Here is a 14,642-nt window from a genome sequence, read left to right as displayed (position 1 = left end):
TTCTGCAATTCTACTCTTATGTGAAGATGCTCTGCCAATCTAAGCAACAGTCATGCCAGCTACCATAATGAGAAAGCCCAGGAAAGTTGTTGCAAAATTGCAGAATCTTTCCCATTCAGGTCACAGCTTTCCTATAAATTTCTCAAGTGTCCCCTCTGCATTTAAAGACAATCTTGACATCTTATACCTATGGCTATTTGTGGTGGAATTCCATAATTTTTCCAGCAAGGAAAATCTAAATCTGCATTCTTCTGATTTAGACTCTTATTCTTGTGAAACACTGCGGAACCCCATTATCACTACCTTAAGAAAGGTAGCAGAGTCTCGAAGTTATTTAACAAACTAAGAAAAAAAATATATTGGGTAAACCACATGTCTACATCACAAGATAAAGTTCTGAAAATTGTTTTTGTCACCAGATATGCCTTGTTGAGAGCCCTGTTTTCTTTTGCCAAGATGCTGAGGCTAATATTTTACAGCCAGCTTTTTCATCAGTCCTGTGGTTAGGAGAAAAGACAGACAGCTATACTGACCACATTTGGACCAGCTGCAGAAATAATTTAATCAGCCTGGCATGAAGGGCATTGCTCGAGTGAGCAGTTTTCTCCACTGTCTAATTAGTAAATAAACATATTGTCAAGGTAATTTGTCAATATGTTTATCCTGGTATGGTAGTTTTAACACATGGTCTCAAATTCCTGATACTTCTCTTATCAAAAGGTGGGGGTCCATGTCCCATTGCCTTAAAACCAGAAAGACATATGAGTACTTCTGCCAATAGAGTAAGGAATAACCAGTGTGGTTTCAAGAGTAAGTTAGAAAAGGCAATATAGCTTCCATCTAGTCCTCTTGAGACACTCTTTGGAAGGAACCAGACATCATGAAAGAAGTCTGACTATCCTGAAACTACTATGCTGAAAAGGCCACAGGAAGGCACTCAGTCAAAAGCCCTAGCTGAGAGCTCCCAGTGAATAGTGACACTGATTGCTAGTCATGTGCTTCGGACATCTTAGACATTCAGCCCAACTTAGCTTTCAGACAACAATATCCCAACTGCCAAGATATCCCAAGCAAGCATTGCCCATACAAGCCTTTTCTGAATTACTAGTCCATAAAACCATGAACAAAACAAAAAAATATATATTTTAAGGTACTAAATTTGGGGGGTAATTTGTTACAGAGCACTGATAACTAAAACAGAATTTGTTAGCTGAAAGTAGATACTGCTGAAAACAGCAGTAAACAACACCCCAAAACGTATGCATTGACTTTGGGACTGGGAACTGAGCAAAAGCTGGAGGTACCTTAAAGAACCTGCTCTCAGAAGTATAAAGGCCTTTGAAGGAATTGTCAATAAGAGCATAAGGAAAAAAAAAAAAAAGCATAAGGTAATGGAGAAAACTGTTATTGGTAGTTTGAGGAAAAAACATCATTGTTCTTATTGATAAAATTTATAGAAACTAAGTTCTCAAGATCAAAAGGTCTTAGGATACATGTCAAATCTGGAAAAATGTGATTGTGACTAAAATTTTTTTTTAATTTTTTATTTTTTTATAAACATATATTTTTATCCCCAGGGGTACAGTCTGTGAATCACCAGGTTTACACACTTCACAGCACTCACCAAAGCACATACCCTCCCCAATGTCCATAATCCCACCCCCTTCTCCCAACCCCCCTCCCCCCAGCAACCCTCAGTTTGTTTTGTGATATTAAGAGTCACTTATGGTTTGTCTCCCTCCCAATTCCATCTTGTTTCATTGATTCTTCTTCTACCCACTAAAATTTTTAAACCTTTAGAATTATTTCAGATGGTACCTCGGAGATATTTTCCAACAAATGGCCCTGTAAGTCTAAGGCATATTTTGTGATATCCTCTGTTAAATAATAAGGCTTCTCACAGTCTCATAGAGGGCCCAAAATAGAGAAGGGCTTCTCTGGAAGAAATATGGGATTGTTTCCATTATCTGATGGAGTAGGTTTTTAACTGGTACACAGGAAGCTCATAAAGTGTTTAAAGGAAATATATCAGCTTGGAATGAAATGGACATAGTGCAAAATGAAGAGAAGCCTTTGAGCAGGAAGAGGACTCAGAATTTATCCAGTTGTACCATGGGCCATTTCTTACAGAAAGTAAGGATTAATCACAAATAGAACAAAGAATCTGAGGGCAAACCAAAATCCACAGAGAATCAGTTTCAGGAAAAAATACTGATTCCTAATTTAAAAACTGACAAAATATGCCCAGCCACATTTCTAGTATATTACAGATCAGTGACTGCTATACCAACTGTTTTCCCCTTTTTGAGTGGAATGTCTACCCATTACCCAATGCCTAGTCTACCATTTTATATTGGGTGTGTGAGAGCAGATGACCATATACTCTGGGTGACAGTATTATTAATGGCTGTCAGCAAGATTAAAAAAGGGAAACAGGTACAGGACAAAGATAGCCATGGCAAAACAAAGAAGGCACAGCAGCACAGGTGTGAAATTGGCTAAACCAGGAGAAACCAAAGTCAGGCGACAAACGCTAAAGGAGTGGTGGCTAATGGAGGGATGTATAGATAAGTAGGTCAAGGTGAATAATCAAAAGCAATGGGAATTATAAGACTACAGACACTGAACAATAGGAACTTGGGCAAAAACAGAGCAGAAAGCAAAGAATAAGATCACTCAAAATAATTTTTAAAAATGGGATGAGGTACTAAAAGAGGGACAAAACCCACAGTGCAAGCAAGAAATCTGAGAAGGAAATGCCATGGCCTAGAATTCTGCATTTCCAGCCACAAGAACACCTGGGTATCTGAGACCAAGTCTTATCTTGGCCAAGGAGCTTCCAGACTATGTATTTGTAGATTACTTAGTGTTGGCAGGATTAAGTGATACAATTGTGTCTAATTAGTGGCTAGTTTAGCTAGAAATTCAAAGATTATTAGAGTGAAGTGACTTACTATGGATAGGGGCAGCCTTTTCTGAGATTTAGAAGCTCTTCCAAAGAGCTATGAATGTATGTCCCAGAGGCAAATGCTAGGCTGTGTCTATCTGCTCACAAATTTGACATCAAGATAGGCCATTACAAATTTTCTTTGGAAACTTCATATTGACTTTTGTCGCACAACTAATTTGATTAAACTATCTTCACTTACTCGTTAGGCAGCTTGAGTTTCTTTCTCTACAGACAAATACCACTGTATTTGTTTATACGTATTCTTTAATTCATTTTTTAATCATAAACATCCCAATAAGAACTTAGTGGTCCATATGTGAATTTACTACATCCTTCAGGTGGAAATTGTGAGTATAATAAAGTTTGAACCAATCAAAAAATTTGTCTTCTCAAATATGTCTATGATGTGCATCATCCAAAATTATTTCAGAATTGGCTCTCTACACTAGAGAAAATGGTATAACTTTTAGAAATAAATTGATAGTAAAAACTGATCAGGGAAACTGTCTTCAAATAACTGCAGCAAACTTCTTCCCAATAGACTCAACTAGCTCAGGCAGAGAAGAAATAATTATTCTGACTCTTTTGTCCTTATCTAATTCATGAGAAAGAGATTATATTTTCACATATTTTTATATTATCTGTTAACTATGTTCAACAACCAGGAAAGCACACATCAACAGGTTAATATAGTCTCTCCTAGAAAATAGAGAGGTGGGGGAGTTCAAATTTTTTATCTTTATTTCATTCTGAATTTTTTATGGTAGGTTTGCAATATTTTAATACAATAGAAAATTTGTTAAATGATTTAAAAAATAAAAATCTTTCCAGGAATAATACTGACAATGGTTGACTGTGGTACTCTGTTTTCTTAAGTAATAAAAAGTTAAAAATTGTTTGCAGTGAAATTATATAAATAAGGTATTACTAGTCTTTATCATTCAGGTAGTATTCAATGAGACATCCACTGTCACAACTTGATTTTCAACTTTGGAGTAAGAGTTCTGGCCATCAAGTCATACCATTCATCAAATGACAGCTCTTTAGATAAACTTTATATGTGTCATGAGTCTTTTTTTCTTATTATTTGAGAGCAATGTTCTCTTTACTCTCAAACTTAGAGTAAATTTATTAATGGAATATTTAGGTCAATTTTATCCTACTGAAAGTTTGCTTTTAATGTTTATTATTTTTTTTCTTTTCTTTATCATAGATTTTCAGTGAAAAAACAAAGACTATACATAGAAGTTCGTATCAAATGTTGGATCTCTAAACTCAAAATTCAAGTTAAAAAAAAAAAAAAAGATAAAGCTAGTCAAACCTCAAACTTGAAATTCCAGATTCCTTAAAAATTATTGAAGGTGAAAAGTATTTTTTATCTTTATAAAGTTTATTTTTAAGCCTATTTTTCAACTTTACCAAGTTAGATTTCAAGCCAATTTGGACTCAGCTAAAGTCTGAAAGAGAGTGGGAAAAAATCCGTAATTCAAAGTCATTTCAAACTTGGACATGTCAACTAACATGACTCAGATAGGGTGCGGAAAATGCCCAAATGTCCAGGGCCTCACAAAACTCTAAATTTTCAATGTTGGCAAATCCTCTTGGTTTATATGTGATTTAAAAATATAAGCACATTGAAGATTTTTGGGCCTATCCTTAATCTAGAACTACTTTCTTCAATTATAACATTGGTTCATATACAAGGTACATATTCACTTTTTAAAAACTAAAATATATTTGTATATTTGACTCAGAATTTCTTCATAATTCAGCTTCTATTAATATGGAGTGAAATGTAGCCAGATAAAGAACCTTATTCAAGTGAAGAGTGTCTGAAAACACTATGTATATTAGCTTTGACTAGTGTTTTCAGAAATAACAACCACATATTTATACAGTTAAGTGTTTAAATAATGCCACTTAAACTGAGTAATAAAAACCATTGTTTGGATTTTTAACACTGCATTTCTACGTCAAAAGCAGCACCAGAGTATCACATAACTAGAACATTTATTTTTATTGTACTTTTTAACCTGTAGTAGTATAACATCCTAAAGCCTGTGTCCAGAATAATGAAAGAATTTTTTGGAGATAAAAATACAAGTTTAAATCCTTGGAGTGGGGAGGGGGTGGCAGGGACCAGTGATGTAACTCCTAGTAGAAACATTTATAAATAGATCATATATTTTTTGAAAGGTATAATACAGGCAAGTAATAGATTTAAGGTTGTAATGTTTTATTACTAAAGCAATTAAGTATAATTTGTTTGTGGTTTGCTGAATGTCAGAATTTAGAACATACCAAACCACCACTCTGCGCACTGTGGGAAATTGTAAGACATGAAAGATATGATTCTTTCTTCCAAATCCCCTACATCTGTTTGGGAAAGGAACACATATATTCATGATAAATTGAATGACTTAATTGGCCCACATTCACTCTTGCTCACAAGGGATCTAAATCAGGTGGTTATAGTTATTAATAAATAATAAAAATTATAATTTTCTTTATATTTTATATTCCACAAAGGATTTGAGAGGTAGAAAGTTAATAATAGAACAAAAGCTTATAATATAGGTAGGAAATTATAAAGGGAAAATGCTATAAAATTCGGATGAAAAGAACAGATACTGCTGCACAAGGAAGTGAAATTAGAGAGAAACTGACAAAGTGTCATTGTGATAAATAACCCCTATAATAACAATTAGCATTTTATACCCATTATTTCATTAATCTTCAAAGGAACCACAACCACAAGAGAGCTTAAAATTATTCATGCTACACAAATGAGATCAAAGTGGCTGAAAGAAGACTGAACGCACATCCAGAAGCTCAACACAGGTTGTCTTCCAGATCCAAAGTCTATCCTCTATGTGTTGATCTAGCTGTTGCACAGCCAGACCTATTTTATGCCCATCCCTGGTTTTCCTGGCTTTAAGACCTTTAGAATCTAATCCTTACTTTTCTTCTGATGATAGAAGCATCACCAGCAAACAACTGTCCAAATGGAATAAAAAATTTTTTCAACAAAAACATTCTAGAATGAATAGTGCCAAGCCATTTTGGAAATCAAAGTCAGATGGGTATTTTGTGTTTAGGAAAAATAAAAGCAGTTTTAATACCGGTCACCTGTCAAGTCATGTAACACCATGAATATCATTTTCAGCAATATGCAATACTTACTATACATGAGAGCTACTGTGGTTCTTCAAAAGAAAATGATGTCACTGTCAAGTCAAGATATTATCCTGGTGGAGTTGATTTTCACTCTGATTCTGGTCACAAAAAATCTTGCATGCATTGAATATTACCAAGGTTATCCATGACCATGTCCATTCTGGAGAAGTTAATTTTTTTTCTAAGATTTTATTTATTTATTTGAGAAAGAGTATGTGAAACAGAGAGCATGAGAGGGGAGAGGTCAGCGGGAGAAACAGACTCCCTGCCAAGCAGGGACCCAGATGTGGGACTCTATCCCGGGACTCCAGTATCACGACCTGAGCTGAAAGCAGTAGCTTAACCAACTGAACCACCCAGGCACCCAAGAATTTTATTTTTTATCAGAGAACTAATGTATACACTTTTATTTCAAGGCAAGTTAAAGATTCCTTTAAAAAAGACAACTATCATATGATCTCCCTGATATGAGGAAGTGGTGATGCAACATGGGGGCTTAAGTGGGTAGGAGAAGAATAAATGAAACAAGATGGGATTGGGAGGGAGACAAACCATAAGTGACTCTTAATCTCACAAAACAAACTGAGGGTTGCTGGGGGGAGGGGTTTGGGAGAAGGGGGTGGGATTATGGACATTGGGGAGGGTATGTGCTTTAGTGAGTGCTGTGAATTGTGTAAACCTGGTGATTCACAGACCTGTACCCCTGGGGATAAAAATATATGTTTATAAAAAATAAAAAATTAATTTAAAAAAAAAAATTCTGAGCTCATTCCCTCTATCCCTGAGAATACATTCTCATTTCTGGTATTCAGAAAGAGTAAAACTTCCCATATTGACCTATATATTTTATGTCTAGTTTTCTTTTCCTTAATAGTAACTGAATATCGTGAATATGATCATGACTATTATGAATATCATCAGAATCCAGTGTTCTCAGGACATGCTTGAAAAATTATAGATATCACAATAAAACTTTCCTAATTAACAGTGATAACTAAACGCAAACTAATTCTAGAAATTAGTATAAAGTAGTTCACCAAAAATATCTGCCAGTGGTAAAATCTAAGCTTCATTTTTTTTTATTTTGAAAAATAACATTTAAAAGACCAAAAAAATACAAAGAATAATAGAACTAACATAATAATATGCCCACCATCCAGAACGGAAAGCTGTTAACATTTGCTTATATTGACTGCAAAAAACCAAAAACCAAAAAACAAACAAACAAAAAACTTCTATATGCGCTTTTTAAAAAACTAGGTAAGTCATATAAGCCTGTATCAAAAGAAAAGAAGGAAGAGAAAGGACTAAGGGATAGAGGGATAAAGGAAGGATGGAATGAAGAAAGAAAAAGAAGGAAAAAAGGGAAAGGAGAAAGGGAAAAGGAAGAAAAGAGGCAGGAGGAAGAGGAGGGAGGGTAATAAAAAAAAAAGTCCGAAGAGGACAAAGCGGATAATGTTGAAGAATTATAGATAAAACTGAAGATCCCTTTGACCACAATTGCCATCCCACCTCCTCCTCGCCTCTGCCAGGAAGTGTCCACCATCATAACTTTAGTGTGTATCCTTCTAGTGCATTTTAGAATATTACGCTTGTGATTTACTCCATCATATTGATATACACCTCTATCATTTAACTAATTGCTTTGTTATTCAAAATTATATTTTGCATTCCAGTCATATTGATATATATATAGATCAATGCTATTAATTTTTGTTGCTGAATAAATTGTCTGAATTCAACACATTTTAGTGATCAACATCCTTATTTGATGTTCCAGTTTTTCTCTATTGCGATCAAGTTGGCAATGTACATATTTCTGCATATTGCACTGCACACAGATGTGTTTTTCTAGTGAATAAAGTTACAAGAAAAATAGCTGGGCCATATAGTATGAGTATTTTCAATTTTGCCATGAATTGCAAAATTGCTCTCCAAAGTAGCTTCATAATTGTACACTACCACTGCTGTACATGACAGCACTCCTCTCTTTATCTTCACCCACCTGTGAAATTCTAAAATTTTTGTTAGTGTGATGCTAGCTCGCTGGTTTCAACCTGCATTTCCATGATTACAAGTGAGGATGAATTTTTAATATGTTAACTACCTACTCACAAATGCTGTTCTGTGATTTATCCATATATATTATTTACTATTTTTCTGTATCAATGCTTTTTCTTAGAGTTTTTTTTTAATTTTTTATTTTTTTTATAAACATATATTTTTATCCCCAGGGGTACAGGTCTGTGAATCACCAGGTTTACACACTTCACAGCACTCACCAAAGCACATACTTAGAGTTATTTTTAAAGATTTTACTTATTTGACAGAGACAGGCATAGTGAGAGAGGGAACACAAGCAGATGGAATGGACCTAGCTAGCATGGTGCCGGATGTGGGGCTCGATCCCGGGGCCCTGAGATCATGATCTGAGCTAAAGGCAGATACTTAATGACTGAACCACCCAGGCACCCTTTTTCTTAGATTTTTAATAATACTATAGATAATAATCTTTTGTCTACTGTATACACTAGAAATACCTTCTCCCCTATGACTTGTATCTTTTGGCATAAAGCAATTTTTAATTTTGACATAATCTAAGGATTAATATGCAAATTACAGATTTGCTAATATTAAATGCTTCTTCCATTCCAATGACAAGCCCCACTTGATTATAAGGTATTCTTAAAGCTTTCTTGCATTTAGTTACCTAATATTTTGATCAGCAGCTTTCTATCTGTGTTTATAATTTTATAGGCTCATAATTTACCTTCTTGCTGTTATACTAATCCAGTTCTGAAGTTGGCTTATATTTACCTCATTTCAAAAGTTAGTTGTTTTAGTTTTCTGGAACAAGTGTTCTGCTTTCTGGAGCAGCTTAGGAAATCTCACCTGGAGACTTTCTGGGCCTGAGGTTTATAACTGAGGACCTGTAGGATATATTTCTACTTCAATTTCTCTAATGGTTATTAATGTAGACAAGTTTTAAAAATTGTCTTCCAGTGTCAATTCCAGAATTTTATATTTTTATAATTTTTCAAATGTATTAGTATATGATCTTTATAAAATCTCATATTTTCTATAGTTAATAACATATGCTCTACACACACACACACACACGCACACGCACACACAATCACTTCTGCCAAGGCTTTGCCTCTCTTAGTAATCTTCTGGTTATACGCTATTGCTTATTATTAGCCTTGTTCTCTAGTTCCTTGATATTGATGTGTATGGTTAGCATATTTTTATTCTTTGTTTTCCTTTTAAGTCGTTTTTTGGAAAAGCATGCAGAATAATAAGAACATGTTTTATATCACTAACCAGTTTAAGAAAGAGAGCTTCACTAATACAGTTCAGACCCTTATTTACTCTTCCTCAAAAATATCTTCTGGAACACCTGGGTGGCTCAGTGGGTTAAAGTCTCTGCCTTTGGCTCAGGTCATGATCCCAGGGTCCTGGGATCAAGCCCCACATTGGGCTCTCTGCTCAGCAGGGAGCCTGCTTCCCTTCCTCCCTCTCTGCCTGTCTTTCTGCTTGCTTGTGATCTCTGTCTTTCAAATAAATAAATTTTTTAAAATCCTAAAAAAAAAAGAGAGAGAGAATATCTCCTATGCACTGAACATTAGAACTGAATACTTTACTGAATTTTGTGGGCATCATCCTTTTGAATTGCTTTATACTGTTATATACAGATATCCCTAAGCAATACACGATGCTATTTGGCCAAATTGTAAAGTTTCCATAAATGCCTATATATACATATCTGAAATGGTAGATATATAGATAGATAGAGAGATAAATGATAGATAGATAGATGATAGATAGATAATAGATAGATGATAGACGCTTGTTTTGCTCAGTCTTTGTGGGGTTCACCCAAGTTTCCTGGGATCATTTCCCAAATACTCTTCTCTGGAACCTCTCTCTCTGTGTCTGCTGCTAGGGGAACCCACTCTGGGACACCTTCCTAACCAATGTATTCAGAAGTTTTCTACATCCTTGTCATGGGAAGTGTTAAATATTTTAAAACTTATGCATCTTTTGAGAAGGTGTCCTCCTTTCATCTCTTAATATGAGTAGTTTTAATGTCCAATAATCCTTTTATTCCCACAACAACCCAGCTCAAACTTGACCTAATTTTTAATTTAGTTTGGTAATTTTTTGTTTCGTATTTTGTATCTATGATCAGAAGTGAGATTAGCCTGTGATTTTTCATTTCTAATATGCTCCTTATCTATTTTAAGTAATGAAGTTATATCATTTTCACCAAAAAAATAAATAAATAAAGACAGTTGAGGATCGTGTATTCCTCTTTTTGATTCTCCAGAAACACTGGAGTAAAAATAAAATTGTATTTCTTAACTCTTTAAATTAAATTAGCTCTAAAACAATCTGGAATTGGCTTTTATGTGAATACATTTTTAACTTCGATTAAATTTATTTAACACATAAACACATTTTATTTCTTCTTGAATTGGTAGTTAAGTTGTAGTTTTTCTAAGTTTTTTGAGCTGTTTTTGCATATTTTGGAAAGTATTATTCTACAATTTTATCTTCTTAGTCTTTGCAGTACTATAGTTGTCTTCGTTTTTATTTCTAATGGTGTTTATTTGTACTGTTTCATCTTTTCTTGGAGCCTAAAAATGTCTATTCATTTTTTTCCAAAACTGACCTTTTGCCTTAGCTGATTCTCTCTACTGTATATTTGTTTTCCATTTGATTAATTTTCACTCTTATCTTTATAGTTTCCTTCCTTCTACTTTCTTTGTGTTTATTTTGTTGTTCTTCTAACTTCTAAGCTGCTTAGCTCATTTATTTTCAGCTTTCTTCTTTTCTAGTATAAGCATTTGGAACCATAAATTCACTATAAAATATGCTTCAGTTAGATCTTGCAATGTGGATGTGTATTTACTATTATTCATTTTTAACTATCAATTATTTAGAAAGCCTGTTTAAAATTAATTTTCAAAGGTATTAGTTTTTTCTACAACTCTATTATAGATGTTTAACTTACTGTAAAATGGTCTAGATGATAAAAATTCTATGAAATTCTGTCTGAGGGTGGGGTGTTTTGACAACTGCTCCTCATATGATCGAAACTGAGATGTAATCTCTCCTTTAGGGTTATTTATCTTTCATGTCAAGTTTGTTAATAACATTATCCAAATTTTCATATACTAATAAAAAATTGCTGCTTGATTCATCAGCTACTAAGAGAAGGTTATACCTATTATACTCTTATTGTGGATTGTTCCATTAGGACCTTACGCATTTTGAAGCCATGCTACAAAGTCTATACAGGTTACAATTAATGAATTAAATTTTTATCATCTTGTAGCAGTCCTCTTTATGACTGGTAACTTTCACCTCAAAGTCTATTTGACTGGCCTATCATCTATCTCTCTATCTACTCTTTGATTATTTTGGCAGATATTGGTTTAGTATATCTTCTCCTATTTTTTTTTTTTTACTTTTGACCTTTTTGTGTACTGGTATGTTAGGTGTCTCTCTTTTTTTAAGATTCTTATTTATTTATCAGAGAGAGAGAGAGAGAGAGAGAGAGAGAGGAAGCTCATATGAGCACAAGCAGGAGGGAGAGGCAGAGTAGGTGGGCAGGCAGAGGGAGAAGCAGGCTCCCAGCTGACTTTGAGGTGTGATTACCCATGTTCTGGTATAGTTGTGAAACTCTAATAAGAAAAATAATAAAACAGAAGAAGGGACCAATTGAGGCATGCATTTGAGGTATAGTTATGCATTTTGAAAAACTACACTGTCTCCCACAACTTTTTGTATTAAAAAAAAATCACTATTATCAACTTGACTGATTTGCCACAGCATCCATTAATTACCTTGTGACAGATTTAAGTAATTCTATGAAGGAAATAAGGATGTTTCTTGTTCAGTATTAAGTGTTGGAAACATGTGATGACATCTGTGGTCTGTTACAGACTGGGAATTAAGAGATATGTTTTTTTGGGTAATGTTTCTGTCACACACTACAACCTTGCCTGGGCCCATAATGTACTTGTTGGGTGCTTATGAAATATGACATCACTGTATTTGGAAGATTAATAGATTTGCAGATTCGTAGCTAAAAGATAAGATAAAATTTGTGATATGGAAAACTATATTCATTATTATAAGATTATTCTGTGATTTCATTTTGTCTTCTATATAGAAGCAGATTTGCCAACTTCCTCTAGCATGGTGAGGATAGGCAGCGATTGGACTTTTAGTTAAATCCAAACCTGATTAGTAGTTAGAATTGGCTGAGAAAGTTCTTAGAAATAAATATTCTGGAATGACTCACTCAGCCTTGGAGTACCATCTGTCTTCCCCTCTAGGAACCCTCTTCAGGATTCTCCTTAGTTCATTTCCTTCTCCCTTTTTATAATCTGTAGTTAGATTTTTATTACTTCTGTAAATTCAATCTCTCCCTATGCATCATGAAGGGATGATGACAGAGATGTTGACTATTGTCTTCTCCATCTTGTTCTTAACACCTACCACAAGGCCTGGGACCCAGTAGGTGTCAATAAATATGTGAAGGAATGAATATACAAACCAGGAGAAATCTCTGCACTGTGACCCAGGAATCTTTATTTGTGAGGAGTTCCTGAGATGGTTTTGATTACCAATCCATTAGCAACACATTACACTGCCTTATGACAAAGCAATTTTCAACTAAGAAGAATATCTCCGAATTTAGGATGGCTTGGGGGCAGGGGACAGCTCTGTAAGAATTGGACTAGTGGAGCCCCACAACTTTGACTCATAAGGAACTCACTCTGTCCCCTCCAGCACTAGGGCTCAAGGATCCGCAATTGCCACCTTTAAGTACTTAGTAATTTTATCTTTGAATTTGTGTTTTGTAAATGAAGTACAATAGAAGAATGGAGAGTGAACCAGAAACTTGGAGCCTCCTCCTGCTGCCTCTCCCTTCTCCCTCCCCAGGAGAGATTGTTAGCTACCTAACACACTACCCTCACACTTCCCCCAATCCTGCCCAGCAAATGTAGCCTGTCTTGTCCTAAAGTGGAGGGCTAAGCATGAGTTAGGAAGGGTAGGACTTCCTCTTGTGCCAGTGAAGATCCACTTTTGCCCAGATAGGTTGGTATTAAATAACAAAGAAACCAAGGCATGTTGAAACATCTTGGGAAAAAAGGAAAACATTTTTTTTTTATTGTTTTTTGAACAAGGGGCCTGACATTTTCATTTTGTACTAGGCTCCCAGCGATTTTACAGGCAGTCCTGAGGACAGCAGGTGTTCATTTAACAAAGAGTGCATGAATATTTGAAAGTTGAAAAGCACCATTCCCAGGTTGACTTCCTTAAGGGCAGATTGCTATAAAATTAAGGCAAGTTGCCACAGGGTAGACAGTGGTACCTTGGGGTGTTTTGTTCCAAGCAAATAAAATTTTCCATAACTGACACAGACATGACCTCTTTCCCACTAAATATGTTTTCTCAGTGGAAACATGATTTTACTAAAAAGTTAAAGTTAAAAAATGGTTAACTTTTTCTTTACTGCATTTTGTATATCGCAATTTGAAGAACTGTACATAATAAGCACCTTACTAACCCTTCAAATTGTAGATTTTTATTCTCTGGTCTTCTAACTTCAAATTTACATTCTCCCCCTTTTTTTTCTTCCTTTGATACCTAAAGCCTTTTAACTGCTGTAGATGAAGTTACAGTAACTTCCAGTTTTCTCTCTTGCTTCTGTTATTTAACTCCTTGGGTATATGTCCAAGGGTTTCTTTCTCTAGGGGGCTCCAATCTTCTCTTCAAGTTGATTCCCAAAAGTCTCAAGTGCTATGGTGTCAGTGGGGAACCTGAGTCTGCCAAGAAATGGTCCATTTAAAACCAGGTGCAGAGATAACCAAGAAGTTCTCTGGAAATGCTAAGCCAGTTGGTTGAGCAAAACAATCTGATGCTGAAGCAAACTGTGCTGAGGCACTCTGCTGACCAACAATAGGCATCAGCAAAAAAAAAATTTTTTTTTTTGGACCATATCTCAGCCTTTACTTCATGGCTTACATGGCTTTACCAGTATTTTACCATGATTTCATGTCTGGGGAAGTTCCTCCCTGTCTTCTTGACATGCCATTCATCTCTAAGTTTCTCCATAAGGGACTATTTATGTAGGGAAGGAGCACCTTTATTTCTATTATTGGTTCCTCATTAGCAATAACCTGTCTCTCTCTTTTGACCACTCTTATTCCTTTGGGGATCTCTTGATCGTGCCCCTAAGTTTATTCACCAAACCGCAACTGGAGTTCCTAATCCAACCTCTCAAAGAACCCATCAGCCAATTACTGACTAATGGAGGCTATTTGACCAACACTGGCATTACTAGATGAAGTAACTCATGACTACTCTCTGGATAGAAGAAGAAGGTCAAGACTACTCCCATCAAAGAGAATCAGAACTTAAAAGCACAGGTGTTCAATTTTGGGTGGTTTCACAACTCATGATCTTTCTAGTAGGTTACAAAACTAGTTCTTGGTGA

The sequence above is a fragment of the Mustela nivalis genome (genome assembly GCF_964662115.1).
Source record: "Mustela nivalis genome assembly, chromosome: 5".
Classification (NCBI taxonomy): domain Eukaryota; kingdom Metazoa; phylum Chordata; class Mammalia; order Carnivora; family Mustelidae; genus Mustela; species Mustela nivalis.
This window is presented reverse-complemented; position numbering follows the sequence as displayed.